This window comes from Cervus elaphus, chromosome 5 (assembly GCF_910594005.1).
Source record: "Cervus elaphus chromosome 5, mCerEla1.1, whole genome shotgun sequence".
NCBI lineage: Eukaryota > Metazoa > Chordata > Mammalia > Artiodactyla > Cervidae > Cervus > Cervus elaphus.
The window spans coordinates 110,356,948-110,377,668 of record NC_057819.1 but is presented as its reverse complement, the minus strand read 5'-3'; the positions used below and the strand labels follow the sequence as shown (position 1 = coordinate 110,377,668).

Sequence of the window (20,721 nt, the reverse complement as noted above, 5' to 3'; positions counted from 1 at the left end):
AGAAAGATTTACATGAGCAGCTGGGAGTACACACTAGCACACATTCACTGTATCTCGCTTAGTGGGTATTTTCTCCATTCCAGTCTTTGGAAAAAGTGATAAATTCCTAATTTGGGGGAAGGGGAGAAAATATAAAATATTAAGAATATGGGTAATCATTTGCAATTTTATCAGCTTTAATTTTGGGAGAAAAAAAAAAACTCAGATGCTTCAGAAACTCTGGTCATTTTTGCCTTTCTCAAGCACTGCTAGTGGAAGTTGAACTGTAACCTCTCTCTTAGACTGTCCTGAAAATGACCTTCATCAAACTTGAAAGGACTACTCTCTGTCTAAGGAGTTAGAAGAGCCATTAATTTTCCTAACTCATTCATTTCCAGATTAAAAAAAAATTCCTTGTGTTACTTCATTGCAGATGCTCCTTTTGATGTGACCCACCTTGTTGTTGACTTGACTAAAAACATTTCACTTAGAACTTCTAAACTTATTTGATTGCATGACCCAAATAGATGGTGGTTTTATTTTATTCTTCCCACTCCAAGTCTATAAATCAGTCTCTCTAATCCCTGGTTAATGTGTATAATTATTTTAAAGTATTTATCATGACACAAATTTGGCTAAGAGTAACAAACTAAGGACATACCATAAATAAATGAATCTGTCCTATGTATAACAGAGTTTGTAAGATATGGGAAAAATATAGATATATTAACATTGGGATTAGTTTATATAGTGCCTTTCACCAGAAGGTCTCAAACAACAATATAAATGACCTCATAAATAATTATAGCTTTTAAATCCCTAGTTAGGAATGGAACAAAACAAGATCCCATGGTGAGACAGGTAGAGCAAAACTTCTAAGACAAGTATTCAGCTTTTGTTCCCTTGCTTTACCTCTTAAAGTCAGATCTACTACCCTGTTAGATCCTCAACCAATTGAAAGTAGGGTCTCATCATCATGCCAAAACATCTGGTTCAGTTCAGGCACTATTTAATAGAGAAAAATCTATGCTGCTGTGAGAAACTCCAGTCAAAATGGAGCCAATGCCTTGTGTTGGTATAATTTTTCTCGATGTAACACAACAGTGTGTAGTACCTATGTTACGGATTGGTAAAGAAAACAGACAGGAATATATCAGCTTGGAGCTCCAGAACATTATGATTACAAAAGACAGTTTAACTGAGGTATTAAAAACAGGGCCAAAAAAAAAAACAAAAAAAAAACCAGGGCCAGAGTCAGAAAGGACAGGGAAGCCTGGTGTGCAGCATTTCATGGAGTCGCAAAGAGTCGGATGTGACTTAGCAACTGAACAACAACTTAAGTGAAACCACGCTGATAGGTATGAAATACCTGAATACTATAGGTAGGAAAGAGCCTAAGAAGGGAGATTTCTTAGTTCAAGGCACCCAAAAGATCTCTTCTGTTTTCTGTACTCCAACACTGAGCAACAGGCTGACTGCAACCTACACCTGTACATTTGACCTATCTCTTTATTACAGATTCTCTCAGCTGCTTCAATATTTACCTTTTAAGTTTCCCCTGGAATCAACACAATCCTCCCCACCTCAAATAGCAAGCATTGCAAATGAAAGTGCTGTATATCATCCCTAGCCGCTGGTCATATACTGTTTTGGGACTTCCTCTATTAAGGACTCCATCACATTAGGGTACTTTATCGTCTTTCTGCAGAAGTTCCAGAATGAGCACCAACAAGCAACTAGTCAGCAGCTGCTGGCAGAGCAGTTTTTGTAGTACAAGTGACTCTGGCCTTCCTTGGATCACTTCCCATTGAGTATGTGGAAGAGTTTATCAAACTCAAGTTATCAAAAGCACAAAATAAGTCTAGGAAAGTAGATGATTAAACTCACTTTCAAGAATCCAAGAGTTCTGAATATGTTTCAGATTTTTAGATACCCACTGTAAAAATGACAATAGTTAAAAGATAAAAATTTAAAACTCTTAATTGACTTAGTTTTTATTTTATATTTCTTACAAGTGTTACAATGAGTACACTATTCTCCTGGAGCAAAGAGCTCACCGGTGACTGGGGAATTAGATCAAGACATTATACTTTGATTTAGCAAAGCTCTGTATTCATTTATTATATGGGATCCTGTTTTCCTGAAAGAGTTAAATTCCCTCTATAAGGTAAAGAGCTTAATCACTCTGGGATGAGATATTTTTTCTATTTTCCAACGCAATTACTCTTTGTCTTAAATCTAATTGAATTCGCTTTCCATGTTAGTGGGGGAAGGGAGGTAGGTAGGAGAGATGCTGCATATGTTAGAAGACAAATAGTGTAAATTGCAGACTTTTTGATATAAAGGATTTTTCAAAGACAAAATATTGTGTTCTGATAAAAATGTTTAAATGTTCAGTGTTGCTGTGGGTGGAGATCTGGGCTATTAGGAACTGGATTTCTTTTTTTTTTTTTTTTTAATTTTTTTATTAGTTGGAGGCTAATTACTTCACAACATTTCAGTGGGTTTTGTCATACATTGATATGAATCAGCCATAGATTTACACTTATTCCCCATCCCGATCCCCCCTCCCAGGAACTGGATTTCTTATATGGAGAACATTAGGGACATTGCATAAAGAGCATTCAATTTATAAATTATAAAGTATCTTGGGATTCTCTGTGTGAAGAGCATCATATAAATATGAGTATTTTCACCTCACGTGGGCTATCACAGATTGTTGACATCTCAGCAAAAATGTATTTCAGTAGTCAGCATGATATATACTCTTCTGTGGATTTGATTTTTTTTGCCATCTTCTCTTCCCTGAGTTGTAACATGGAAGGAACATGTTGGCTGATTCTTTTCCCTTTTCTAAAGTTCTTGATTCTCATTTGTCTTTGTAGTGTCAGAGTATAGCATTTGCCTCTGTACTCATAGGCCATACTATTGAAGGAAGGGAACATTTATCTTGGATCTATCTGGGATAGTGTTTTCCACCCTCAGGGTTTCTGGTGTCTAAGGAGGAAAACCTCCAGGTATCATGGAAGAGGGGGAGAGAAGGTGGCAGTCACTCTGTGGCATGTTAAGAAACACTGTAGAAACAAGAGACTACTATTATCTCAAGGTTCTTTGGAGGTTCTTTAGGATATGACAAACACATATATGTATAGTCACATTTTTTAGGGTTCAATTTGACAAATTCTTATTGAATATCTACCACGTGCTGAAATCTGTGAAAGATACAAGAGTAATTAACCTGTGAAAGATACAAGAATAATTAAGATACCACTCCTGCCCTGTGGGAGCTCATAACCTTTGGAGAAGCCAGCACATGGTAAGTAACATAATGCAAGGCAAACGGTGGTAACAACTACAATAAAGGCATTGATCAAGTAAAACATAAGACAGGGAGAGGATGAGGCTACCTTGGAGCAATTAGGAAGCCATGTAGAGAAGATGAGCAGAGCCTTGTAGGATCAGTGCACTGTAGGCGGCTGGAGAAGATGAGAAAGGCATTCTAGGTGGAAGACACAGGGCTGGCTTTGGGGAATGATGAATAATGAGGCTGGAGTGTAGGGCATGAGATTCAAATGTAGGAGGTAAAATGAAAAGTACAGATAACTTGTATTTCAGATCATGCTTTCAAATCCTCTTCAAAATAAGGTGAGATTATGAAGCTGCGGTATAACTAGACAACAGTTCTTAATGATGAGTGTTCTTAGCCCATTATCCCCTTGTATACTCAAGAGGTTCTGGCTTCACTAGTTTGGTTCCCTCCCAGGCCTGCTCTCAACCATGAGGACTCTGCCATTCTCAGACAAGTGTCTTGGCCTTTTGTGATGCAGTGTTGGGAAGAATAAGAATGAGATGAGTTTGAAAGGGCAAAGGCCACTTGGATAGATAGTAGAGGACAGATAGCCAAAAAGCACTCTCCACTCCTGAGAATCAGGAGGAACACAGCTGGACAGTAGGTCTGAAAGAGTTCAAGGGCAGGAGAGCAAGAGGCTTCAGGGAGCTGTGGAGATTCTGAGAGGGGACAGTGACCTTGTAAAATATACTGCATGTATATGCAAGGACTGAAATGTTTACTCTTATTGTGCTTCTGTGAATGTGATACCGCTTCAGGACTGGGTCTGGTGTCAACAGGGATGATGGTAAGCAAAGATTCAGGACAGCTCAGCATGAGAACATATGTGATTTTCTGGAGACTGGAAGTGTGCCTCACATTATACCGGAGAGAGCTATGATGGCTGGAAGTGGATCAGGAGCTCTTTACCATTTCATTCTTCCATGAATTCTCCATTTAATGTTTAATGCTTGTTGAATATATTGAAATGATTCTTACTGTATATTAATTAATTCTTTTCGTGACTCTGTCATGCTTTAGTGGCTGCCCTAAACTTCCATTCTCCATTTCCATAAGCCCAGGGTCAGTCCCTACTCCATGCTCTTTACTCTCAGCAGATGGCCTTGCCCTCCCCGACTTCCAGGTAAAAATATCTCTGCATCATTACCCCCCTCTATCTTTTAATTCCTTTCTCTAAGAAGTAAGTGCCTTACCTTTTAGTTTAAGACTGATTCTTGATTAGTATTATACAACCTACCTCCACCTTTCCCAGAACTACCTGTTCTTTCTTATTTTCAGGAAAATTAGCTCAGATCTACCTTCTCCTAAAACAAAAACAAAAGAACCAAAAAAAAGTTCCTCTTCCCCTCTTCCTCGCTACCACTTATCCCTTCCCTTATTTTCGGCAACCAACTTTTTAAAAGTGCCATATACCCACAGTCTCTAGTTTCTCAGTTTGCATTTGCTCCTGAATCCCTAAAATCAAACTTCTACTTTTACTAATCTACTGAAACTGCTCCTCAAAGAATTAGCAAATAACTTCTTATTTTTGTTTCAACCATCCTTGTCCCTCCCTAAAAATGCCCCACCCCATATCTAAAAATACACAAACATGGAGGGAGATTGTTAGTCACTCACCTTTATATCCCCTCAACATGTAGCATTATGCCTTGTCTATGGTAGAAACTCCATGAGTATTTAAATTGAATCTGGATTTCTTCAGCCAGTCTCACTGTCCCCATGACTCCTGATATTCTCTGACCATGTCAGGACACTAGGAATGGTTTCAGATGCTACAGCTAGTATCAGGGCATGCAGCTTTCTCTAATAGTTTAGAGAATTAGGAAACATCTCATTCTCAATTGTCAACAACAAAATTATTTTAAAATTCTCGTATGTCGGAAAATATAATAAAAATAACATGTGTTATTTTGATTTTGTTGCTAAAATATACAAAACAAACATATACATGAAATGTATATCATGATGATCGATGGTAGTGATCAAGAACTCAAAAATGAAGAATTTGAAACACAGAGACTTGCCAGACTTATCAAGTGGCTGTTGATCCAAACATAAACCATGTTGTAAGATCTTGTAAGGTATTATGCAATAAACCCTATTTTCCCAGAAAGCTCTACAATGGCTGAGACACAATACATACTAAAATATAATCAGAAATAAGCCAGTCACTACTAATACACTGATTGACACCTTCAGTAAATAGGCTTCTTTTGTGCAGAGGGTACAAAAACAAATATTCGAATCCAAACATGTAAGGTTAATCAATGGGACGTGGGAACACTTTTTACATCTGTATTTCCCTTGAGTGCCTTGTATGGAATTTCACTAACAGGAAGTTCTCCCATCTCTCACAAACTCCTCCATACACTGAGAACTTTTAGGAACAGTGATAAACAGCTCAAGAGTCACACGGCTTCTTGGACACAAGTATATACTGAGGTTACCGACCACTTCTCTGTCCTACGTTGCTGCCCAGCTAATTGCATGCAACATGAAATGCCTAAGAAAGCCAGCAGAATCAGCTTGTTACAGTTGTTTACTTGAAGCATTCCTTTAGAATAGGCCTACCCCCCAAGAATGTAAAGAATCCATGGGTCCTGCACAACGTTCTAATGCCTCAGTCGAAATCCATTCTCTTTGTCACTATTTGGTTCAACAGTTCAGGTAAACAAACATTCTGGGAGCACTTACCCTACAACAGGCACTGTGCTAGACCTTCAGGGAGTCAGAATCCAGTGCAGGATAGAGATTTGTAAACATAGAATTCCAGGACAATGCTGGCAGTGATTTGAAGGTTTCAAATCACAGGGATACTTTTCTTAAAAGGTGAACTATATTTGGGACAATTCTGTATTTAAGGTAAAAGTCAATATTTATCTTAAAATATGGAAATGCCCAAATTTAAAATCTAAAATTTAAGGTTTTAAGGATCATTTAAATGTTAATAGAATAAATTAATGAGAGCAAACTAAAAGAAAAACATTGACGAGTCTACTCACTGAACAGATTCTTCTCAAAGTTCCTTAAAGGCAGTAAACATTTTTATACAACAGTAGTAGGGGCAAGAAAATATAAGAGACTCACTCCAACTAGCACCTGTAAATAACATCTTTTGGTTACACCAAAAAGTTACCAGATAGGGGGACATCCAGTACAACTGTCCTGTGACACTGTAGGGAAGGGGATCTCCTTATTACAAAACTGTTTTCTCTTTTTAAGGCTCTCTTGCCCTAGATATTTTCCTAGATAATATTATATTTTATCTCAACCCTTTCAAAGAATCTGTAAACAGTCTTTACATTAATGCCTGTGTAATCTGTCAAATAATACTCTGGAGTATTAGAAATATAAATAGATGAGAATTTTACTCTCAAAGAGCACTTTATTCATCTGGTTTCACTACAGCTCTATGACAAAAGTTGTTGAGTGAGTATACCAAGACCATACTGAACACTCAAACAAATGAGGCAGACTACTTTTGTTCATGTGCCTTCAATTTTGTGGCTCCAGAACTATGTTATTTAGAAAATCTCTATATGTGATAAAATCTTTGTGACAAAATGTCTATAAAAGACAGAGGCTTGCTATTTCCCTGGTGGTCCAGTGGTTAAGAATCCCTTTTCCAACGCAGGGGACATGGGTTCAATCCCTGGTCGGGGAACTAAGATCCCACATGCCATGGAGCAACTAAGCCTGAGCACCACAATAGAGAAGGCCACGCGCCACAACTAGAAAGCCCATGTGTTGCAACTAGTGAACCCACGCGCTCTAGAGCCTGTGCTCCACAACAAGAGGAGCCTGAGAGCCACAACTAGAGAAAACCTATGTGCCACACCAAAGACATAGTGCAGCCAAAACTCTAAAAAATAAAAATAAAGCATACAATAAAAAAGACATAGGCTTAGGGAAAACCTTCAAAAATTTGACTCCAATGACCATTTCTAAGAATGAAATACAATTCTCTGAATTTGTCATACCTAGGACATGTACAGAGTTATTAGACAATAAGGAGATATTTTCTTACTATATATAAAATAAATTGTCAATGTTTAGGGAGCTGTACAGCATACAGCTCAGTAGACTATTCAGGAGTTTGACTGCTAAGGTTGTAACTGAGGATGTAGAAACAACATTATACATGACATTTTATATTTTGCTTTTATCACATTACTTAACCAACACTAAGGAAACAGAAGTAAACTTTGGAATGTTTCTGAGCTTTAAAGCTAAAAGAAAAAATAAAAGAGTTTTAAATTCACAATCAGGTACATTACTTGATTTTAAAGGAAGAGATGACATGCTTTATCTATCATAATACCAAAGTATCATACAATTAAAGAAGTTATGAGTTAAGCGTATGGATCCTGTGTGTGCTCAGTCACCCAGTCGTGTCCAGCTCTTTGCGTCTCCATGGACTGCAGCTCGCCAAGCTCCTCTGCCGATGGAATTTTCGAGGCAAGAATACTGGAGTGGGGTGCCATTTCCTCCTCTAGGAGATCTTCCCAACCCAGGGTATGAACCTGTGTCTACCTGTATCTCCTGCATTGACAGGTGGATTCTTTACCGTTAGCACTACCTGGAAAGCCCTATGGACCCCTACAAAGTACTTATTTTAGATAAAATGACATTTGTAAACATTTTGATATGTCTTTTGGAAAAACAAACTCTTAAATATAGATAAGGAAAAGCGGTCTCTACCCTGTTCAGTTTCTGGTACTCTCAAATAAGAGAGAGAAAGATATTTTGGAAAGGATTCCTTTGAACACTACAATTATAGCTAGGAGAATAGAAAACAATTTGCATAAGTAAAGAAAAAAATGCCTGGGGAAAGGATGGGAGGTTCTTACCTTTGGCTGCAAAAAATGATACAGAAGTTGTAGGAAGTGGTGTAGAAGACAGAGACAAGTTCACTGTTATTTCTAAAAAGTAGAGCAAGTGGGCTTCCACTGCATCATAAGGGACTTAGGCTGGACATTAGGACTACAGTCCCGATAGGAACAGCAATGAACATAAAATGACTTGTTAAAGAAGATAATGAAATCTGTTTCTCAAAATAGCAATTAGACAAAGATAATTCTTTACCCTTCTGAGATACAGTCTTTTTCAAAGAAAAGGGATAGATAAGCTTATTTTCCAAGGTAGCTTTCAATTCTTTAATTATATAGTGGTGAATCCAAAATGGTCATCCTACTTTTGAAGTTAGAAAGTTATGGAATTTAATGTAATTTAAGAGATCATCTAGCTCAATTCCTGTTCTATACATGAAGAGGCAGCACAGTGAAGTACAGAGGTTGCCACACTAGGTAGATCCAAGGGCCAAATCCCACCTACCCTGTTTTTGTAGGGCCTGATAGCTTAGAAATTTTTTAAAAGCATTTCTAAATGGTAGGGGGAAGATCAAAATAATATTTCATGACATATGAAAGTTTATAAGGAATTCAAATTTCAGTATCTATAAAGTTTTCGTGTATAGCCACAGTTTATTTGCATATTATTATAGGTGCTTTTGCACTACAACTGGCACAGTCGTCACTCTAGAGACTGTGTCGTCTGAAAATCCTAAGATACAAACTACCTGGCCCGTTACAGATGCCTGGTACAGTGGATGAAGCACATAAGGTCTAAAGCTAGACTACTCAGGTGTGATACTGGAAAAGAGAGGGTGCCTCAGTTTTCTGAGCTGTAAACTGGGGACAACAATGGTATTTACCTAATAGGGTAAATACTCCCCAGTTTACAGGGGAGTTGTTGTGAGAATTAAGTGAAAGTGCTTAGATATTAATGACTGGTATAAAGTAAGAATTCAATAAATATTAGATATCTTTATTATTACATATAAAGAAACCCTGGCCCACAGAGATAAAGTGACCCCAAGCTCACAGAATTTGCTAGAGGCAGACTGGAAGTATTTTCTGATTCACCTTGCTTACATGATGTTGTCTTTTAAAATTTTCTATATTGCCAGACCAAGTAAAACATTTTCTGTGATTTTTTTTTAAAACTACCTCAAAGCCACTTTAAATGGGAACTTCAGTTTCATCAGACCAGTCACCTATCAATCCTGGTACCTAAAGTGACCTAAAGGCAACTTGTGGAACATTTGAGCTTTAGTTTTCTACCTCAGACCTCTAGAAATTAAGATTTTTCTTTATGCTTTCTAAAAAGGACAACAACAGAAGTCCCTTACAGCTTAAAATTAGTAAGTCTGTTCTTCTTAAAATATTTGCTGCGAAAACTTCAGAAGCAAATCACTGATCTGGACCTCAGAATTTGAAGGATAGCATATTATTCAATGAGCATTTCCGGTATAACACAGTTCATTTTCTCTTGTCACTTTTCCTCCTTATCAATTCTTGTATATAACCAGTACCATTCCAGGTTTTCCATTTTCTGTGAAACCTCTGAAGCTTAGTAGAATGTTTGTTTATAGCCCTGGATAACCACCTTTTCCAAGGCTTTGTTCATAAGATGCCTTTCTTCATTAAATCCACTCCCAAATGGTCACTCCATTATGCCATGCTTCCTTGTCAGTGGTATACAATTTTAAACAATTATACATTTGTCACTGCTGTCTAATTGTTCTCTAGTTTTTCTCTTTCTAAGTAGTACATCCTTTCTTGCAAAACTGGAATTGTTTAAGACCATGCCACTTTTTTTTTAAATATTACCCCACATAACTTCAACTAGGTATTAAATAGTACCTAGTTGAAGTTATTTACATATGGTATTCAACCAGTGCTTCTTGCATTAATAAACGAATATCCATAAGTATATCCTATGAACAGAATTTTAGCTTTAGTGATGAATAAATAACACCTTTAAACTACCAAGATTGTGAAAGTAATAATTTGTTAGCACATAGATTTAAAGATAAATCAGCAAAATTAAAACAAATTAGAAGTATAAAAGTACCTAATTAAAGTGGAGACTACAACTCACAATAGAGAAGTTAACTCTAGATCCTTAATGTTTACTTCTTTCAGATATATTAGCTCTATGACACTGGAAAATGTTATATCTGATGTGGATACAGTGGGCATTGGTAAAAACTAGCCTAAGTATTTTTTTAATATTGAGATTCCACACAAGAATAATTTTCATCTGTGTGTATAACATACCTATAGCAACATTACTTAATATATGAGTATGTGAAGTATATTTTATTACAACAGTAGACAAGCAAACTGAATGTATCCCAGGAAGGGGTCTTTTCCATTAACTTTTATAAAGGCTTTCATTTCAAACTTTCATTAACATCTGACAAGCAAGCTGAAAAAGCTTTGCTTAGAGCTTAGGTTAGGGGCAAAATGCATTTTGGTAAAACTACTCCAAGATTGGCTATGCGAGAATATACTAATTTGTTTTGTTTTGTTTTGTTTGGAGTGTGGAGAAAAGAGAGAGAAAGGGAGAGAAGAGTCATGGACCCTACTTTGTGGTTGCCATGGAGGCAAGGTCAGCCTTCCACACTTGGATCTACCAGCAGAGTTCAGACAGGTCAACGTGTGACCGGCTCAGGCCCTGGGGTTAAAAGTTCAAGCAGCGATGGAAAAACCAATATGTCCACGCAGAGTATGCTGTACAATTTATTTCAATTTACATCAAGCCATGCATATAAAATTTAGATAAATTCCATTCAAATCTGATGTTGCCTGACACACAATGTATGCAAACAGATGTCTGTGGGGCTTTTTCTGTGCTTTAGAAAACAACATTAAATTTAAAAATATGTCTCTGGGATTTCTTTATTGAATTACAAAATGAACATAATTTTAACTTAAATGTTTTCATTCTTTCTTCCAATTTTTTTTGTGGAGGTCTTAATAATTTCTCAGTTCTCAATCTACTTGATGTCATATTAAAGAGGATAATGTATATTTACAACTACTGCTTCAGTATTATTATAGTTATAGATTCTATTTATATCCCTTACCACTTTCCACAAATATTTCGTGATTGATATTTCTGATTTATCTCTGGCTTCCACCCTCATCTCCTTTGCTTTCTACTCAGAACAGAGCAAGGATCCTGGAGGCTGCTGGGCCGTCTGCCAGCCACAAGGTGGCTCCCCCTTCCCCTTCTCACAAACCAAAAGGGTGTACATCTTGGCTGAGTGCTGTAGGCCGACTAGGACTCAAAGGCTAATTAGGACATACAAATACCATTAGTTTTTATCATGAATTGAATGGATCACAACACAGACTCTGGAACAAGATGATAAAATGCAAAATTGTATCTTTAGATACAATTCAGAAAGAAAAGACAAGACCATTGTGTCCTGCCTAATTTCTCTTCACCTGTCCTTTCAAGGGTACAACTGACTAAGCTTGGGGCAAAATAAGAAAAACAATAAAACACCCTCAAGGAATCTAATTTTCTTGTCAAAGAACAGACTCACAGACTAGACGGGGCCACTTTTTAAGAATAGTATATAACTTATTCCCACTCAAACTGGACCCGCATTTGGAGTAGGAAAGGCATTTACATTTTCTGGTTCCAATAACTTTCCCACAGGAAGTTTTCATGGGGACTTTGAAGCACTTTCTTAGATGTCCCACATCATATCACAGATGAAGAACAGTGATCTCTAATACTGCAAAGCTTTAAAAGGTATAGAAATAGTACATATTTACTTCTTGTTACTTAGGAAGCAAGATCCGTGTTTCATAAATATGATTTTTACAAAATACATCATAATTTTCTACAGATGAAATAAGCATAGACAAATAATTTGTTCTATTACATGGAAGGTCTTTTTAAAAATCTGAGTCCTAATTTCTCAAATTTTCCATTTTCTTTTCTGGGGAAAAGCTATTTGAACAAGTTTCATTTTCCTCATCTGTAAAATAGAGATAAAAATGGGACGTATTCCTCATGGAATTTTTGTCAGGATTAAATGAGCTAATATATGGAAAGCATTTAAAGAGAGTCCTTGGTACATAATAAGAGCCATATAAATGTTTGCTGTTATTATTATTATTTATTTGAGCCCAATACCTCCTTGTTTGCAACTATCTTGTGACACAAATATTTGTGAAAAATGAACTTTCATGGATTTTGTAAAGACACGAAGAGTGTAATTTTCTAGATACTTGAATGCTCTCTGATCATGGATAACTTATGATGTCTAAGTTTTTCTTCCTCAACAACTTAAAAAAAATAAGTGTTTCTTTCTACTTTATGATATTGCTTTCAACATGACACACAAAAAATAAACTACTGGTTTCTAACTCTCAAGCTTGTTTTAGATAAACTTTAGCAATTGCATCATTTTACTAATGCAAACAACCATAAGTGATGGTTCTAATAACTTGGTTACAATAGTCATTTTGTACAAATTTTCATTTTCTTTTTTATCTATATTTTAAAAGCTTCAATATTCTACTCATGCTAGAATATAACTTTGTTAAGCTTCTTGTTAAACTTAGAACATATGAGTCCCCTGCTTCTAAAGTAAATAAACATTTTGAATTCCCTTGTAAGCACTGCCTTGACAACTCTCAAACAAATTTTCTAAGGGTACAAATGATATCCTTAAGGTGACCCACAGTAATTCAACCATGAGCAAAAGTTTATGTGGACGTAAAATCCTGCATTCACATAAATCCTTGTTTGTATAAGGAAGGATCTATATAGATAGATGTAAATAAATATGTATGTATCTGCATGTATATATACATATAGGTCCACATGTATGCCACCCACATATATTCCAAATAGATGGAAATACATATTTAGAGACCAAGTGTGATAAGCAAATCAATTTTCAATAGCCAAGGGAACGAGTATGACGTTTTTTAATACCTGCTATACTGTCAAGCAACCCTTTATTCTTTATTATCTCTGTCAGCTACTACTGGGTGCCTAGTAGACAAATGCTAGTCCTAGTCCTGGTCATTTATTTCTATTTGGAATTATTTCAAGCCTAACTCTTTAGAACTGCTTGAAAATGCTGTTCTGGTGTGTTGGCCTTGCACCCTCGAGTGAGAACTGGAATTAGGCGGGGTAGAGAGGAATCCATTTCCAGAAACAATTTGGCATATTTTTTTGAGGGAAGCCTGCCTTGGCTTTGACCACATTTGCACAAATACGACTTTGAAAGACCCCTTTTCCATTCAGAGCTATATGCATGTACTACCATAAGCAGTGTCTTTTGTTGCCAGAAGCAGTTTTTGCTGCATGCATCAACTTTCCCCATATTCTTAGCAACTCTTTCTTTTATGCCAGTTTCAGACATCAGTTAACAGAACCCCCTAAAGAACAGATGTACTGAAGAAATGCATCAATTTGTTATTTGTTACAGTTTGGGGGTGTCTGTCCTATGGGTTTTCTAGCCAAGGGCTTATAGGTTTCCCAAGAGAAATTTACTTTCATGAGAGAAGAAAATTGAGGCAAATCACTGCTGTTAGACCCTGAAGTCAGAGACACTGGTTTGTTGTCCTTCTGTACATGTGAAGAAAAAGCCCACAGTTACAGAAACAGTCATGTTTCAATCCATCTCTCATTCTTTCCCAGTGTGAAAAATTACAAATGAAACTAAATTTTTCTCTGTCAATAGAATGTGTATGATTACAGCTGTTCATATTTTCATTCTAATGAAGGGCTGCACATTTAATTGTAAGATTTATTAGATACTGTACATTGCTGTGTATATGCAAAACAGTTAATCGACATCTAAAATGCTGGTTGTTTATTCTGACATTAATGATCATATTTCTTAATTTGAAACAAAAAGCATTTGGGTAAAATATATTTTTCCTCTCCAAATAAGAAATTAATAAATTCAATGTAAGAAATAAAAAGGGCTGGAGAAAAAATTTCCTGATTTATGTATGTGAGGCTGGGGAAAAAAATAAAGATGCTTAAAAAACGTCCATAATCCCCCATTCTGCTAGAAACAAGAGAGTTGATTGCCAGCTTTGTTTGATTTCACAGAGATCTCATACGAGGCTGGGTTCATAAACAGGTGAAATGATGGAGTTTATTGCAACGCACATCAACACTGAAACTAAATAACTGTGTTGCCATCTCAGTCCCGCTGAAAGACGGATGGTAAACTTGACCTGCCGCTGGTACTATCCGATTGCCATTTTTTATTCCCCCTTCGCCGCCCCCCCAGGCTGAGCCACGTTGAGTAAATGCATGTGCACGGTCAGGTCAGGCCCCGGGATCGGGTGAAACTCGGTTCACATTTGCATACAGGCGGAGCCTCACAATGAAAGCCCATCTGTTCCCGTCTCGGAGTACAAATCGAATGTCACCCAACTCACTGCAAACGACAGCGGCATGGCCATTAGATGGAGGAACACTCAGCTCAGGTTACGGATATGGAACTGCTGATTTGGGTTTAAATACCTGATAACTGAAGACTTTTCATTATATGTGAACAAAGAATGAACTTTGAACTGCTCAGGAGACACCCTCTCTCTTCATTAGGCACCCCTCCCTAGTTGTACCCATTATTATTAATACTTAACTGCTATATATATATTTTTTTTCTTAACTGCTATATTTTACACTCTTATTTTTGTACAAAAATTAGCCTGGCTGAATGTCATAATGTCTTAAATAATTCCTTTATTTTATTTTTGGAAGTGGGAAGGGTAAGGGGTGGAGCAGAAAAGGATGTTGTAACTAGAAAATGAACTCTGAACTCTATATGCCCTCAAAGGTCATTAGTATCACGGCAATGTTGTTCCTTGAACTTCTAAATTTTACTAGGGTGGAAATTTTAGTTGCTAGAGTTAAACCAACATGTGAACTGCCCCAACCCTTTATTCCTCCCTCCCAAACCCATTCAGTCAAGTGAGGCACCTATCTCCTAGAATGTTCTCCAGTCACGGGCTTGTTTATTCCAAAACAATTTATCCCCAAACAGTTTATCAATCATGATCTGTCAGAGATTATTTTTCTGTTAAAGCTTGGCAAGTATCTTAGAGTTTATAGACCAAAATCATGTACATTCGGACACAAAAAAGATAAAGTTTTTGAAGAAGACACCAGGATAAGAAGCCTATCCAAGCATGGAACATGATAAACACAAGGAAATTCATTAGCAAAAATATAGGTAAGGCTTTCATCAGATACCTTCTTGTCCTGTATTATGGTAAGAGTCATGTACTATGAAAATCTAAGGAGGACACAAGCATCTGGGGTTTGGTTACTTGTGTTTATATTTGAAATATTTCTGTATTTTTTTACATAAATCACATTTAACATTTCAGTCATTATCCCAGAGCCCTAGTGCATGTGTGGTTGAGGTAGCTCCGGTGCAGAGGAGAGAAAACAGATTGGCTAGTTCTTTATTCCAGTTATGCTTCTTGGTTTCCAGTCAGTAATAGTGTCACTTTATAAACTTCAAATGTAATACCTGATTGGATGGAAAAAAATATTTTTTAACATATCTGCAAGAACTTTATTTGCCTTAAGCAATTATATACTTTTTTCCTTGCATATATGTCTCTTTATTAAAACACTAAAACAATCTTGAAGAATTTAACGTATTGGGATTATACATGGAATCCAAAATGTTTAAAGGGCACTGGATCTTAAAGGCCATGTCTCTTCAGCCAGGGTTTCTTTACGACTATGTGAAACTATGTTCTTATTGTTAGTCCTTTAAAAATAATACCAGGGTTAAGAAAAGATTTGAGAGTTTTTTCTTTTTTCATCCCATGCAAGAACTTACGGTCAACCTTAATGGAAGTTCTACATGCATTAAAAGGGAGAATAGACTCTTTGTTTCAGAAGAATAACCAAGACAAGGGTGAATTTTGGTTCCACTTTGTCAAGTTTAAGGGGAAACTGAATTCAGGAAGAGAGAGAAGAGTCAGAGAGAGAGAGAGAAGGAGGGCCCCAAATAACTTTCTCAGCTGTCTCCTCATTGCCTCCAATCTTAACATATTTTATTGTTCTCTTGCAAACAAGTCAGGAATTTGCATTAGGAAACATGTGGCCATATGATCTCTTGGAGATGGTCTGTTTATTTGTATTCCATGCAGCTGGATGTCTTGTGTATGATCAACAACAAACCAGAAGAGACCAACAAGCAAGAAATACAATATTAGAGACATTCTTTCTGTCCACGTCAGGAGAAAATGCCCTATTAAGGAGGTGTAATGGCTTTAATTCTATATCCCTGAAGGGACATGATTGAGAATGCTTCTACTTATTTCAAAATGACAAAATAACCTGTACAGAGAAATATTAGTTGTTTGGTTTCTTGTTATGCACTATTGATAGGGATGTGTGAACAGGAACCGAACCTTGAACTTAATTTCCCCTTTGAACTCGTGACCTTTGACAAGATTCCCCATGCGTTCCCCTTCAGACAAATTTCATCACAATTACAGTCCCTTCCACTTGAGTTAAAGATATATAATCATTGATTTGACCTAATTACCTGATACATCCCTTTCTTTGCAAGGTGAAAGCTAAATGTGTGAACAGAAGCTGACCCGTGAAGTTCTGATAACCAATTTTTATTCTAATTATCATAAAACACTTTCAGTCTTACTCTATTTTTCTCAAGTTTTCTTTTGGCCCCTTCCCTGAACCCACTATTCCTTCAAATTCAACAATGCCCCATAGGTTTCAAGCTGCTTGGCAACAGACCTTCGAATGCATTATGCACTACATGTTCAAAGTGTCATTTTTAAACAAAAAACTAAAGACTAACTCTGCATTAGAAGGTCGCCACTAATTCCTGTCTTTCATGAAAAAGTCTTCTGAGGAGATAAAAGAATGGAAACTAGAAAGTTCCCATAAGATTCTGAAATTATCTCACTTCTTAGTATCAATCTTAGAATCAGAATCAATGACTCTGATTCTCTCCTAATAATTTACAAACTTCAGGTTATAAAGTGGACACAGGAAATATCAACAGAGTTAGTATAATCAATTTAAACTATGGGGGATTATCTTTTTTTAAAGGGAAACTGTATGTGTATGTAGGAGGAGGTGTCCACTTAGTTTAGTACAATAAATCCCAAACAAAGACTTTAATAAGAAAGTTTAAATCATAGAAGACACTAAAATATTAAATGTGTGATTTAAAAGCAAAACTAGAGTTAACAGAAACTATATAAATTGACTTTATTTTTTTTCCATTTATTTTTATTAGTTGGAGGCTAATTACTTTACAATATTGTAGTGGTTTTTGCCATACATTGACATGAATCAACCATGGATTTACATGTGTTCCCCATCCTGAATCCCCCTCCCATCTCCCTCCCCATCCCATCCCTCTGGGTCATCCCAATGCACCAGCCCTGAGCACTTGTCTCATGCATCCAACCTGGACTGGTGATCTGTTTTACACTTGATAATATACATGTTATAAATTGACTTTAAAATGAATTTGTATTTCTCTCTACTTCAAGTTATATTTCTAAAAGGAGTAAACTGAAACCACAAAGTTTTCATTATCTTGTCTTTTTTTTTTAATTACCTTGTCTTAAAACAACTGAAAAATAAAGATGAATTGTAAAAAGTTAAAACAACAAAGAATAAACAAAGAAGAAACTATTTTATCTCTTCATGTCATAGTTTATATTCAAGGCATCATGTTTTCTCAAAAGGATATGACAGTCAATTTTCCTTTATGTCATGTTTGCGTCCTATCACTCCCAAAGTTTGTTAATAGACATTACAGGTGAAAGAGGGCAAAAGATCTGCAAAGAACACACCTCTGAGGTTGAATCACATGTTCTTTTTGCTGGAGTTTCTTGTGTCCTCTTTTCCAAAAGTTAAACAAATCTAAAAGAAAATGTAATCCTTCATCTCATCTCCATGATGGACCAGCATCTGAGTTTTAGCCTCAGCAATTAGTTTTAATTATACTTTAAACCAAAGGCCTAAGTAAGCAGCAAAGGAAAAAAAGTATGTAGGCAAACTTTCTAAGTAGAAAATTATCAAGGTGTGCAGTGAGGCAAAATTTTAAAATATTAACTTTTTATGATGTCAAGTGTAACTAGAATTGGACAGATATTACAAATTGAGCTGGAAGGTTCCCAAAATGCTGGGCCATTAAGTAGTTTCTCAAGGGTATAGCTCAAATCTATTTCTCTATAAGAGTACAAAAATTATAAAGAACTTGAGGAATACTTTAAAAATGCCTGTTTTCCACATCTACTTCTGCCCAACAGCTTGAGGTATAACCAAGGAAGTACCAAAGAGTGCCACAGAGTTTCCTTAATAAAAACTATATCTAAAAAAAAACAAACCTATATCTAGCCAGATGGCTGGGATTCATGTTAAAGTCACATCATTTATTTGTAAAAACATTGCTTCTAATTTTTGTTTGCCTATCACCAGGACCTTTATCAATATACAATAATATTAGCATATTAGGAACTCCAGGAAATAGAGAAATAATGTACTGATGCTGTGACAGAAATAATGGATTTGGCTTTATTCTAAATCCCTAGATAGCATTACTTTGAAACCCATCACTGTCAAAATGGATGGATAGCAAAATATAACTAAAAGAAACTGTGCTCACTTTCAGGTCAGAATTCTAGGCTTGAGGGGTAAATTAAAAAGTTGCACATGTATTAATTTTAGTAATGACACAAACAGGGATAGAAAGGGAAAGAAATGCTGGAGTAGAATGTTCAGAAAAAAGGACAAATGTTATATCCTTGGGATAGGGGGTGGTGCTGTGAAATCACTCTACAGTTGAGATTCTTAATGTGGTATCTGGGAACATTCTAAAATGATATGCAAATATGCATGTGTGCTTGCCTGTGCATGCTCATTTTTATGGCAAGAAGAACCACTGCTACATAGTGATAAGAAAAGGAATAAAAGCCCACAAAAAATGATTATTACATTTCCAAAGAAAAGATTTTGGAAGTCAACAACAGCCACCATCATCTCTCACTCAAAACAGTGATTCTTAAACTTTTGAAATTGATTGCCTCAATTGTATATTTTTTATTAGACACAAAATATATTTATATTAATTTATAATTTATATACAGATAATATCACTAATCTGTTAATATTAGAAAACCTTAGCTTTATACACACACAAACACAAACAGTGACACACATACACACCCACCCACATATTCTAATATTTTTTCTTATCTTCTGTGGATCACCTAGTACACTTCATCTGGTCTCTCCCTTCTTCCACTACTATGCCCCTTATAACTAATTCTACAAAGAGTAATTAGAAAAATCTTTTAGAACTAACAATTATATCATACCAATCTCTGGTTGGAATTCATTAGTTCCTTAGTATAGCTTAAAAGGCTCTCCAGAATGTAGTTCTTTCTGTGTCTTCAACCTCATTCCCCCACTCTGCCTCACTCATTTAGCTCTAGCCATACAGGTTTCCAATCCCAAAGAATGTTCAAACTACCACACAATTGCACTCATCTCACACGCTAGCAAAGTAATGCTCAAAATTCTCCAAGCCAGGCTTCAACAGTACGTGAACCATGAACTTCCAGATATTCAAACTGGATTCAGAAAAGGCAGAGGAACCAGAGATCAAATTGCCAACATCTGTTGGATCATTGAAAAAGCGAGAGAGTTCCAGAAAAACATCTACTTCTGCTCTATTGACTATGCCAAAGCCTTTGACTGTGTGGATCACAACAAACTGGGGAAAATTCTTCAAGAGATGAGAATACCAGACCACCTGACCTGCCTCCTGAGAAATCTGTATGCAGGTCAAGAAGCAACAGTAAGAACTGGACATGGAACAACAGACTGTTTCCAAATCGGGAAAGGAATATGTCAAGGCTGTATATTGGCATCCTACTTATTTAACTTATATGCAGAGTACCTCATGAGAAATGCTGGGCTGGATGAAGCACAAGTTGGAATCAAGATTGCCAGGAGAAATATCAGTGACCTCAGATATGTAGATGACACCACCCTTACGGCAGAAAGTGAAGAAGAACTAAAGAGCCTCTTGATGAAAGTGAAAGAGGAGAGTGAAAAAGTTGGCTTAAAACTCAACAATCAGAAAACTAAGATCATGGCATCCGGTCCCATCACTTCATGGCAAACAGATGGGGAAACAGTGGAAACAGTGGCTGACTTTATTTTTCTCGGCTCCAAAATCACTGCAGATGGTGATTGCAGCCATGAAATTAAAAGACGCTTATTCCTTGGAAGGAAAGTTATGACCAACCTAGACAGCACATTGAAAAGCAGAAACATTATTTTGTCAATCAAGGTCTGTCTAGTCAAGGCTATGGTTTTTTCAGTGGTCATGTATGGATGTGAGAGTTGGACTATAAAGAAAGCTGAGGGCTGAAGAATTGATAATTTTGAAGTGTGGTGTTGGAGAAGACTCTTGAGAGTCCCTTGGACTGCAAGGAGATCCAACCAGTCCATCCTGAAGGAGATCAGTCCTGGGTGTTCATCAGAAGGAC

At 36.5% G+C, this 20,721-nt stretch overlaps 1 protein-coding gene and 1 long non-coding RNA gene across 3 annotated transcripts in view; one reads left to right on the top strand and one right to left on the bottom strand.

The window, feature by feature from the left end:
* The window catches only part of LOC122694920, a 13,452-nt gene extending 2,240 nt beyond the window's left edge, over positions 1 to 11,212 (top strand). The window contains exon 2 of the long non-coding RNA XR_006341279.1: positions 10,715 to 11,212. This is a non-coding gene — a long non-coding RNA (uncharacterized LOC122694920). The remainder of the gene's footprint in view (positions 1 to 10,714) is intronic.
* SKAP1 (src kinase associated phosphoprotein 1) overlaps positions 1 to 20,721 on the bottom strand; it is a 292,018-nt gene that overhangs the window by 151,511 nt on the left and 119,786 nt on the right. The gene's annotated exons all lie outside the window — the stretch shown is intronic.